This window comes from Oncorhynchus nerka, linkage group LG27 (genome assembly GCF_034236695.1).
Source record: "Oncorhynchus nerka isolate Pitt River linkage group LG27, Oner_Uvic_2.0, whole genome shotgun sequence".
Lineage (NCBI taxonomy): Eukaryota > Metazoa > Chordata > Actinopteri > Salmoniformes > Salmonidae > Oncorhynchus > Oncorhynchus nerka.
In genome coordinates, this window is record NC_088422.1 from 72578507 (window position 1) to 72590213 (window position 11707).

Sequence of the window (11707 nt, forward strand, 5' to 3'; positions counted from 1 at the left end):
CCTTCCAAGCAATGGGAACCACCCCAGAAAGGAGAGACAGGTTAAAAGGTTGGAGATAGGTTTGGCAATGATAGGGGCAGCAACCTCAAAGAATAAAGGGTCTAAACTATCTGACCCAGATGGTTCTTTCGGACCAAGTTTAAGGAGCTCCTTTAGCACCTCGGACTCAGTGACTGCCTGCAGGGAGAAACTTTGTAGCGGGGCAGGGGAAAAAGAGGGAGAGGCATCAAGGATAGTTGCATTCGAAGGGATGGGAGATTAGGAAATGTTGGACGGGCAAGGAGGCATGTTAGAGTCAAATAGGAATCCTGACTTAATGAAGTGGTGATTAAAGAGCTCAGCCATGTGCTTCGTGTCAGTAACAACCACATCATCAACATTGAGGGACATGGGCAGCTGTGAGGAGGAGGGTTTATTTTCAAGGTCTTTAATCGTTTCGCAGAACTTCTTGGGGTTAAACCCACAGAGAGGGAACTGCTCCTTAAAGTAACTAACTTTGGCCTTCCGGGTAGCCTGAGCACACTTATTTCTCATTTGCATGAACAAGAGCCAGTCAGCCTGAGTATTTGTGTGCCAAGCCTCTAGCCAAATGCAATTCTTGAGGTGGAGTAACTCTGCAAGATCAAGGTCAAACCAGGGACTGAACTTGTTTTAATTCAAATGTTCTTTATTGGGGCGTGATTGTTAACAATACCACTGAAAAGAAGGTCCAAGCGTCTTCAACAGAGAGGATCAAGCTGATTCTATACCATTTTACAGAGGCCAGTTCATGAAGGAAGGCTTGATCATTAAAATTGTTTAGCAAGCGTCTATGACAAATCAGGACAGGTCGTTTCACTGAGCAGCCATTACGAACACAGGCTGAAAAACAGTGATCACTAAGGTCATTACAGAAAACACCAGACTGATAACTATCAGGATTATTTGTGAGGATAACATCGAGGAGAGTAGCCTTTTCTGGGTGTTTGGAGTCATACCTCGTGGGATTCGGAATAATCTGAGAAAGATTTAGGGGGTCCCATTGCTTTAGGACTTGGTCAGGTGGTTTAAGCATGTCCCAGTTTAGGTCACCTAGCAGGACATATTCAGACTTAGTGTAAGGGGCCAGGAGAGAGTTTAGGGCAGGTAGGGTACAGGCCGGTGCTGATGGAGGACGATAGTACCTAGCAACAGTCAACAAAGAGCTATTTGAAAGTTTAATACTTAAAACCAGAAAATCAAATTGTTTGGGGACAGACTTGGTGGAGACAACCGAGCACTGAAGGTGATCCTTGGTAAAGATTGCCACTCCCCCACCTTTGGAAGATCTGTCTTGCCGAAAAAGGTTATAACCAGAAAGGTTAACATCAGTATTCAAAACACTCTTCCTTAACCACGTCTCAGTAATGACCAACACATCTGGATTGAAGCTGTGAACCCACACCTTCAATTGATCCATTTTAAGTAATATGTTTCTAGTGTTAACGTGCAGAACACCAAGACTTTTACGTGAGCAGAAATCAGTGAAGCAGATATCAACGCACAAGTCAGAATTGGGGCTAACAACAGTAGATGGGCCAGGGTGTACATTCTCATTGCCAGATATCATCAACAGTAATACAATCAAGGCATGACATAGTAAAGAGAGAGCTCTGCAGTGCTGATTTATGACATCTGAATGTGCATCAGATGGCAACAAGATCATATTGTACAGCAATTTTATCAGGTGACCATCGGGTGTGACTATATTGCCTCTCCAGCCCCGGCACCATTGTCGGGCACGGCTTCGACTGAGACTGGGCAGGGACATGTCATGTCCTTGGCCCCCGCTGGTGCTCAGCAGTTGCCTTCTACGGAAACTGAGCCCACACGATAATTAATTCCCAATCCCCCCTCCACTGCTGTGGAGTCTGTGGAACCCTCTCCCCGGCTCGGATGGCCTATGTGATTCTAGCAGCATCGCCACACGGTAGTGTGCCTATGTTGCTGACTGGACCCTATTCCTCACCGCCGCCAGATCATCACCAGTCAAAGCTACGTACCTGACGAGTCTGACTCTCTGCCTGTCCCTGCACTCAGGGACCCTCCAGCAGCACTGGACCTATCTAATGCTTACCCCGATGACCGGTCCAGCCATGACCTGGGCCCTGCCCAATGTACACCACCTGACCCAGCCACAGCCCTGGGTCCTGTTCTGTGTCCAGGATGTCCCTGCCCAACATACACCACCTGACCCAGCCACTGCCCTGGGTCCTGTTCTTTGTCCAGGATGTCCCTGCCCAACGTACACCACCTGACCCAGCCACAGCCTGGGTTCTGTTCTGTGTCCAGAATGTACCTGCCCAATGTACACCACCTGACCCAGCCACAGCCCTGGGTCCTGTTCTGTGTCCAGGATGTCCCTGCCCAATGTACACCACCTGACCCAGCCACAGCCTGGGTCCTGTTCTGTGTCCAGGATGTCCCTGCCCAACGTACACCACCTGACCCAGCCACAGCCCTGGGTCCTGTTCTGTGTCCAGGATGTCCCTGCCCAACGTACACCACCTGACCCAGCCACAGCCCTGGGTCCTGTTCTGTGTCCAGGATGTCCCTGCCCAACGTACACCACCTGACCCAGCCACAGCCCTGGGTCCTGTTCTGTGTCCAGGATGTCCCAGCCCAACGTACACCACCTGACCCAGCCACAGCCTAGGTCCTGTTCTGTGTCCAGGATGTCCCTGCCCAACGTACACCACCTGACCCAGCTCCAATCCTGGTCCTGCTGCCGCTGGACTCAACCCCCGACGTGATTGTGGGGGACACACTGGGGCCGACCACTCAGACTTCGCACTCCAGTGTCCTGTCCCAGGAGTACTACCTATTCCTGCTCCTGGGGTCCGAGCTGATCCACCATCTGCCCTGGACTCACCAGCACTGCCTCCTGATCTGGTCCTCCTCTGGTTCCTGCACTGGGGGACTTGCCTGCCTCAATTAGGGAACGTCTGCCGCCGTGCCTGCTCTCTTCTGCTGGGGCACAGTCCGCCTCTGTGGGGGAGCCACCGCCCGATCTGCTCTCCGCTACTGGGGTCTGGCCTGCCTCAGTTGGGGAGCCGCCACCACTGGGCCTGCTCTTCTCCCCGGCCCTGGACACGGGGGCCCTCCCCCCGGCACCTGACTTGTTATAGTGGGCTGGCCCTACTCTAACGTGCAACCCGCATGGTCACTTTAAGCCCTCTGTCCTGCTGTGTCTGTTACAGAATCCCCCTGCTTTTCTGAAGCCGCGCTGTTTATCACCCATCCTCACCGTTTCTCCCCTTCACTTGGGAGACCAATCTCTCCGCCAGCTCATGGCTTCAGCCAATCGGACAATAGCCATGTCTCACCCTTGTGCACGCTCTAGCCTTGCAGTCTCTCCAGGTCCTGATTGGCTAGTCAGCTTGACCCACACTCTCCAACAGAGTAAATATTGCCATTACTGAACATGTTATTCCAGTCTGTGTGGGTGGACATATGTGGATAGAATGCGTGAAAACAGAGTAAGTTGTTGTTGTTGATTAGCTTGGCTTTGTATATAACCACGTAGCTAAGTACAATGTTATATGCTGAAGTTGTTATTAGTATTGGCTATTATTACCTTTAGTGCAGTGGCGTGTATTCATGGAGCCAAGGGAAGCTAGGCTTCCCCAAAAAATTGACAAAGGAAAAAAATACATTCAGTTATTTATCTTTCATCTCTCTGTGTTTCATAATTTCCTTCAATTCGCCAGAGGCTGGACGCATCTCACAGGAGAAAGCATCCGAGTGAGCAAAACAGAGCCAATCTGTCTCTCTACGTGTACGTCATCTGTCTGATGCTGTCTGGTCAAAACAAGTATGACATTGTTGCGTCTCGTAGCATTGAAGTCAAGGGAAGCCTGCGAGCATCTGGCCTCCATTGACAAAAAAAGTATACATAATTAGCCAGTCAGCGTTGAGCTAAATTGAGCGAGCTCAACTGTTAATGGTCCTGGCGTAGCAAAAAAAAGTGTAAAGGGAAGCCATCTTGGATTTGACGTCACTCCTTTCAAATTCCATTGAGAGCATACATCATTGACAGAAAAACTTACATTTTTGCATCTCGTTGTGTTGTTGTCCTCTGGTGGCTAGCCAGCTAGCTAAAAGTGACCCTTTCCTAAATTAGCCATGGTTGGAGATATAGATTTGGACTTGTGGTTTTACTTAATTCTCTGTACTGGCCAATGATTATAACAGCAATTCTGATCCAACCATTCATTCATACATTGTTGTTGTGCCCCTGGCCAGAGAGGATGGAAGTTTAATATGTAGCTAGATGTTTTTTATTTTTATGAACACAACAAATACAAAAAACAGAAATATACAAACAAGAGTACATAAACCTAACAGACAGGTCGGTGTATTACATATCAATATTAATTTTACATTTGTTAAATACTTTTATGGTGCGTATTGCTTTTTGTTTTTACATTTACTGATCATTTCAAGATAATATTTAAATTCTATCTTAAATAATGTAAAATTATATCTTAAATAGGTTTGTTCTCTGCCCACTTCCTTTTATGGATAATGAATCTTCCATGAAAGATAAACAAATGAACAATGAAAGTTAAATCAGGCTCCATATTATTTGGATCAAAAGGAAACATAATATTAGAGTCTCTCAGATTAACATTAATAGTAATTTATTTTCAAATAAAATATTCTAACTCACTTCAAAAATGTTCTGACATAAGAACAATCCCGAAATAAATGGTCACGAGTTTCTGGGTCACAACCACAAAATACACATTTGTTATCAAAAGCTATATATGTAGCTAGATGTAGAAGGCTAATGTTAACTAACTAACGTTGCCCATGAATGGAAGTTAGGCTAGCGAGCAAACATTTTAGGCAGGTAGCCTAGGACAACAACAAATAAAAGTGTGTACTGTATGACAGACCATTTCATCAACATGAAAGAGAGGAGGATGGCTTTGGCGTTTCTCTACATGTAGTGTGAGTCAACATGTTTTTCTACTTGGATGAAAGCCATGGACGTATCCACACACGCACACAGAAATCAGAACCATGGACAGCCACATATTTTACCCACACACCGCTACTATTTCTGTTGCCCATTTGTATATCCACATTGTAGGGTATTATGTAATATGTTTACATTAACTCTGCTGTTGTTATTATTGTGCAATTATTTAATACCTGGCTATTAGATACAGTCCTTACCTATTGTGCTGTTGCAGTTCTGTTCTATTTTTATTTACTCTTGTCCCTCATTTGATATGCATACATTCATCCCGCTCCATTCATTGCATTCCATGTGTACATTCATTGTCTCTCTGTTTCTGTACCTTTACAGAACATTACCCATGTACTTACCCATGTTCATCTTCTCCTGTGTGTGATTAAAGTTCCTGTGTGTGTTAACTATTGGGCTGCTTTATTCCCCTCTAACCGGGGGCAGTGTCAGTGAGTCACAAACCAGTAAAATAAACTACATGACCAAAAGTATGTGGGAACCTGCTCGTCGAACAGCTCATTCCAAAATCATGTGCATTAATATGGAGTCGGTTCCCCCTTAGCTACTATAACAGCCTCCACTATTCTGAGAATGCTATCCACTAGTTGTTGGAACATTGCTGCGGGGACTTGCTTCCATTCAGCAACAAGATCTTTAGGGAGGTCCGGCACTGATGTTGGGTGATTAGGCCTGGCTCACAGTCGACGTTCCAATTCGTCCCAAAGGTGTTAAATCAGTTGGTTGAAGTCAGAACTCTGTGCAGAGCATTCAAGTTCTTCCAAACCGATCTCGGCAAACCATTTCTGTATGGACCTTGCTTAGTGCATGGGAGCATTGTCATGCTGAAACAGGAAAGAGCCTTCCCCAAACTGTTGCCACAAAGTTGAAAGCACAGAATCGTCTAGAATATCATTGTATGCTGTAGCGTTAAGATTTCCCTTCACTAAGGGGCCTGAACCATGAAAAACAGCCCCAGACCATTATTCCTCCCCCACCAAACTTTACAGTTGGCACAATGCATTCATGCAGGTAGCGTTCTCCTAGCATCCTCCAAACTCAGATGAGTCCTTCGGAATGCCAGATGGTGAAACATGATTCATCACTCCAGAGAATGCATTTCCACTGCTCCAGAGTACAATGGCGGCGAGCTTTACAACACTCCAGCTGACGCTTGGCATTGTGCATGGCGATCTACCTGTGAATGCAGGTAAAACTAAGCATATGTTGTTCTCAAGAGCGCATAAAATAACTCTGATGATTTAAGCATATGTACTATGGACAGTGCCCATATTGATCGAGATGTGCTTACAAATATCTGGGCATCTGGATAGATGAAAAGCTGTCTTTTAAAAAGCATATTGAGGAGTTAGTTAAGAAGCTGAGAATAAAAATGTGGTTATTCTATAGAAATAGGTCCTGCCTCTCGCTTAATAGTTGAACGCAGATGATTCAGTCAAAGTTCCTATCAGTCCTAGACTATGGCCACATCATCTATAAGAACGTAGCTGCCACCTCATTAAAGCCATTAGATGCAGTTTATCCTAGCACACTGCGCTTTATTATGGGTGACAATTTTAGTACTCTGCATTCTCTACCAGAAAGTTGGTTGGCCCTCTTGATGTCACATAGGTTGACACATTGATATGTTTTCATTTATAAAGCCTTTTTACAAAAAAGTCCCATTGTAACATCATTACTAAACTGTAGACATATGAGTTACCACAGCCGAGCTCAAGGATGGCTAACTCTGGGAATTCCTTTGGTCACTAATGAGTTAGGTAAATCAGCTTTGAGTTTTTTTGCACCTTATCTGTGAAACAATCTTCAAAATGTTCTTAAATGTGATGTTTTGCTGCCTCTAGGCCAAAGGTCTTCAATCAACGCTGACTGAGGAGCTTTTTACTGATTGCTGTGTTTGTTATTATGACCATGTTTTTCTTTCTGCTTGCATTCTGTATTTATATTTTGACGTGTGTATTTTCTGTCATGTATGTAATTCCGGGCTCATCTGTAAAAGAGACCTTGGTCACAGTATTATTCCCTGATAAAATATTGAATACATAAAATATGTGCAGGGTTACGAGGTAAGTGAGGTAGATATGTATATATAAGTAACAGGATAGATAATAAACAGTAGCAGCAGCATATGTGATGAGTTTAAAGAGTTAGTGCAAAAAGGGTCCATGCAGAGAGTCCTGGTAGCTATTTGGTTAACTATTTAGCAGTCTCGTGGCTTGGGGGTAGAAGTTTCGTGGTCTGTGTGTTTTTCTGTTGTGGATTGCATCTTGATTTACTTAAAGGGAATATAGACATCCATTTTACACGAGCCTGCTAGCCTGAGGCTGCCTCTGTCTTTTATGCCTTTGTCGGCACTTAGCACAACAGCCTCAGTCTATCTTACCTCCATGGTAACGGCATCTGGGTACAGGAACTCTCTAGTGGACACACGTGACTATCCCTAGGCAGATTTACATAAAATCGGTCCAATTGATCCTCCTCTGTTGCCTCATTGGGCATGCGCCTTTTCTTTTTCTTACTGAAAACAACCAAACTGCACAGAATTCCAGTAGACTAAAACTGATATTTCTGGTTCCTTCGTAATGAAAGATTGTCAGGTTATGGCATTTCTAAACAGCAGACTTTAATCATGTCAGTCCCTGATATTGCACCGAGTTATCAATTGGAGAGCAGCTTTCACTGGTGAGCCAAGATACTTATTTTATTTAGCAAATTATTTGAAGTAGCTGCCTCTAGTTCTGCTTTTACTGTAATGCATGATAGTTGAAAATGTAAGTTGACTATTATAATACTATTATAGCCTAGCCTATAAACTGTTTCATTGTGGGTTGATTGCATTCAACTAGTTTACTGTAATCCCATTTATTTGATGCATTGCTTATTCCACATACCATTAAAACCAAGTGTAATGAGTACGCTGGGAGTCGGGAAGCATGTTCAGGAAGTGTATGAAATAAATAAATGAACATAGAACAAAACAAGAAACACGAGTAGTGTACAGACATGAAACACTGAAACAGGGAAAAAAATAACGCCTAGGGAAAGAACCAAAGGAAATGACCGAACATAGGGAAGATAATTAGGAAGGTGATGAAGTCCAGGCGAGTCTGATGAGTCGCTGGTGCGCGAAACGATGGTGACAGGTGTGCGTAGTAATGAGCAGTCTGGTGACCTAGAGCGTTGGAGAGGGAATATACGTGACACCAGGGACTATTAAAACGTACATTACAGCCTGCTCTATCTTCAGCACTTTAGGTTACCGTATTGTCAATGATGTTGCTGTTAGTTCAATGTAATCTCTGTCCAGGTTAGCTCAAGGTCTAGGCCTGTCCTGAGCCAAGCTGAAGGTAATTTACTCATATTTGATTGCCTGATATCATGTCATTGTTGATGTTCTGCACACTCTGAACTCGGCAGAAATGTAGACCCAAGATAAATAAGTGGAGTTGGTAGCATGACATCTAATTTCATAGTGCATGTCCAGGCAGCTATAGCAGATTAAAACAAACCAGGATGTTCTTTCAGAGGACTCTCCCTTTTCAAACTGTTTGACATTCGATCAGGACTGAATCAACTCTGCTGGCCTTTTAGAAAATCCATAACAGCTTGCATTGGAGTTTCCAATGCCAGCCTGTGATATAAAGAGCAGCTCAATCCTCAGTCTTCCACAGATTTACTGAAGGCATTTAACTGAATTGGGGCTCCATAGGTTCATATTCCTTTAGCTGGAGGGTATACTTTTCTCTCTAATGTATTGATATTTGGTTACTCACTGGATAGGGATGTATTGTGCATTAATGTATAGAGATTATGTAAATCGGCAACTGCTGAAATAGATCTTCATGTGGTTTGATATTCTACAGATGTGAATGGATAATCTCTCTGGCACCACTATGATGGGTTAGGGCAGAAGAGTCCTATTCGCCTGTTTGTGAGTTTCCATACAGTCGCAGGTAAGAATGTATGTCCTGTTTAATTCACATTTAACAACTATGAAATGCATTGATTATCTGTAAACAAAAAGCTGGATATGTGTATATATATATATATATTTTTTTAATTGGTATGCTTGTAAATGGCTGTAAATGGCTCCTTTCCCAATTAATGCATCCTTTGACAGACTATTACATTCCCTTTTCTATAACATGTAAATCTTTTCCAGGGGACAGAGAGCCTCATCCAGCTTCATACTAGATATGGTCAGCTGGAGGGCAGACTGGTCAGAGTGAGAGCCAGAGGAAGGTGGCTGCCTATCTGGGGATCCCCTGAGCCCCCTTGTCGGGCCGCTGAAGTTCCAGGCCCTCCAGCCTCCCTGGGTGTGGCAGGGACTGAGAGACGCCAAGGCTTACCCCCCTCTGTATGAGCCTAAGCAGTAATGTCTCAGAGAGACAGGCAGGGAGACAAACAGCCTATACTGTTTAATGGGGAACTCTGAATCATGCGTATTTTGATTAACATTCTGCCATTCATGTTTGTATTGATAGTGTAAGAAAATGTAACCTTTCTTGTCCTCATAACACATAGGTGTCTGCAGAACATGAACCACACTAGACAGATGGGGGACCTGTACGGAGGTCGGTTCACTGTCCTAACCACCTCAGAGGACTCCCTTTATCTGAATATCTACACACCAGTCAAACCTGGGGACCCAAGGAAACTACCAGTGAGGAGAGACATGAGAATGTACTCATATCTACCTTAAGAGTAGACAAACATGTCTTTGGTTTGTTGGTCCTCATGGGAGGGGCTTCACTCTGTGATGGCTCCTCACTGGCTGCCTTCGGGGACGTTGTGGTGGTCATCCTCCAATACTGTTTGGGTATCCCAGGGTTCCTCAGGTACACTTCCATATGTACTACATTTGGTCAATATGATCAATGCACAAATTCAGGTCAGTAATATCTTCTCCTGTTTGGTGTCTACTGAACACAACCCTGGCATATCTGATCTAATATCTGTGTGACCAGCACTGGAGATGGCCAGTACCCCGGAATGTGGGTGTTCTGGACCAGGTGTGTGCCCTGCGCTGGGTGCATGAGACCATCAGCAGTTTCAGGGGAGACCCAGGATCTGTCACCATTTTTAGAGAGTCTGCTGGTGGTGTTGCTGTCTTTTTTTGCGTGTGTGTACTGTGCATCTAGGAAAACAGATATTTGCTGATACAGAAAGATGCACTGGCTATCTGTATGTAGGCTTACTTTGGGCACTGATCCATGGTTCTGTCTGTCATCAGGGCCTTGTGGAACAGTCATCAGTCAGAGTGGAGAACCCCTCGTCTCGATGTTCATCCAGGATGACCCCAAACCTGCTGCACAGGTGATCTGCTGTTTCATCATAACAGCAAGTCTCAAGGATCCCATACATTGTTTCATATACAATATCAGAACTGGTAAAACCTTCAGTGGTTTTATGACTGTCATTATTATTCTGGTACAATGTAACGTGTTGTAATTAGTCATTCAAATGCTCTGGTTTCAATCTCTCCTTCTTCCAGCTGGTGGCACAGAGAGCAGGCTGTCTCAGTGATGACTCTGCAGAGCTCATGACCTGCCTCAGTGCCCTCAGCCCACAGGACAGAGAGGTGGCTACACCTGCACTGGTAGGTTTGTTCTGAGCCTCACACTCACCCTACAGTATGTGGGGTGTATGTATCTGAATGCCAGGCTTGTTTCTGCTTTAGCTAACTTATACTGTATAGTGCTGTTGAATGCAACAACATGGCTGTTTGTGACTTCCATTCTGGGGCCCATCCTCTCTCTCCACTGTCCCATCCCTGTGTCTGTGCACAGGGATGGGACAGTCATCCCTACCAACCCGGAGGAAGTCCTGCAGACCAAGAGCTTCTTTGGCTTCCCCAGCATCCTAGGGATCAACAACCACGAGTATGGCTGGATGCTCCCACATGTATGTCCCTGCATGAAGATATGAAAACTGTCATATATAATTTACAGGTAAATGTACTTTTATCATTTTATTTTTTACCAGTTTTTCCTGTTTCCTAGATGGGATCTTGAAATGACCCGTGAAAACATGATGATTATGATCCTGGCGTTTATGCTTCAGAAACTGGTTAGTGAAGTATGGTGGCAGCCAGGGTTGGGTAGGTTACTTTCTAAATGTAATTTTTTAGAGTTACTAGTTTCCTGTCCAAAACTATAATCAGTAATGTAACTTTTGGATTGCCCAAACTCAGTGACGTAATCAGATTACTTTCAGTTGCTTTCTGATTACTTTCTCCTTAAGAGGCACTAGAAGACGAAGTAAAGGATCCATCAAATGCATTTTGTGGTCAGACTTGCTCAGGTGGAACTAACTTAAACTTGCGTCTTTTTTCAATGCTGAATTGAATGACATCAGAAAGGTGTCAATGTATTTTCTTTCAAAAGCATCCTTTCTGAATTTAAAAGTAATCCACGAAGGAATAATTTAGCTTTTAAAATGTATCTGTAATCTGATCACAATATTTTTGCTGGTGAAAGGACAATCGGAACTTCCACTTTTTTAATACCATGATGTACGCAGGAAAATACACACTGGGATGATAATAACAGAATATTATCAACCTGTTGATTTAAGAGGAGATCCTAGAGTTCCCCCTTTGATTGTCACACAAGACTGTTACTTGATTGGTTAATATAGAACGGTGGGTAGGCTTTATGCAAAATATAAATGACGTTTGTCTGATAATAGGCA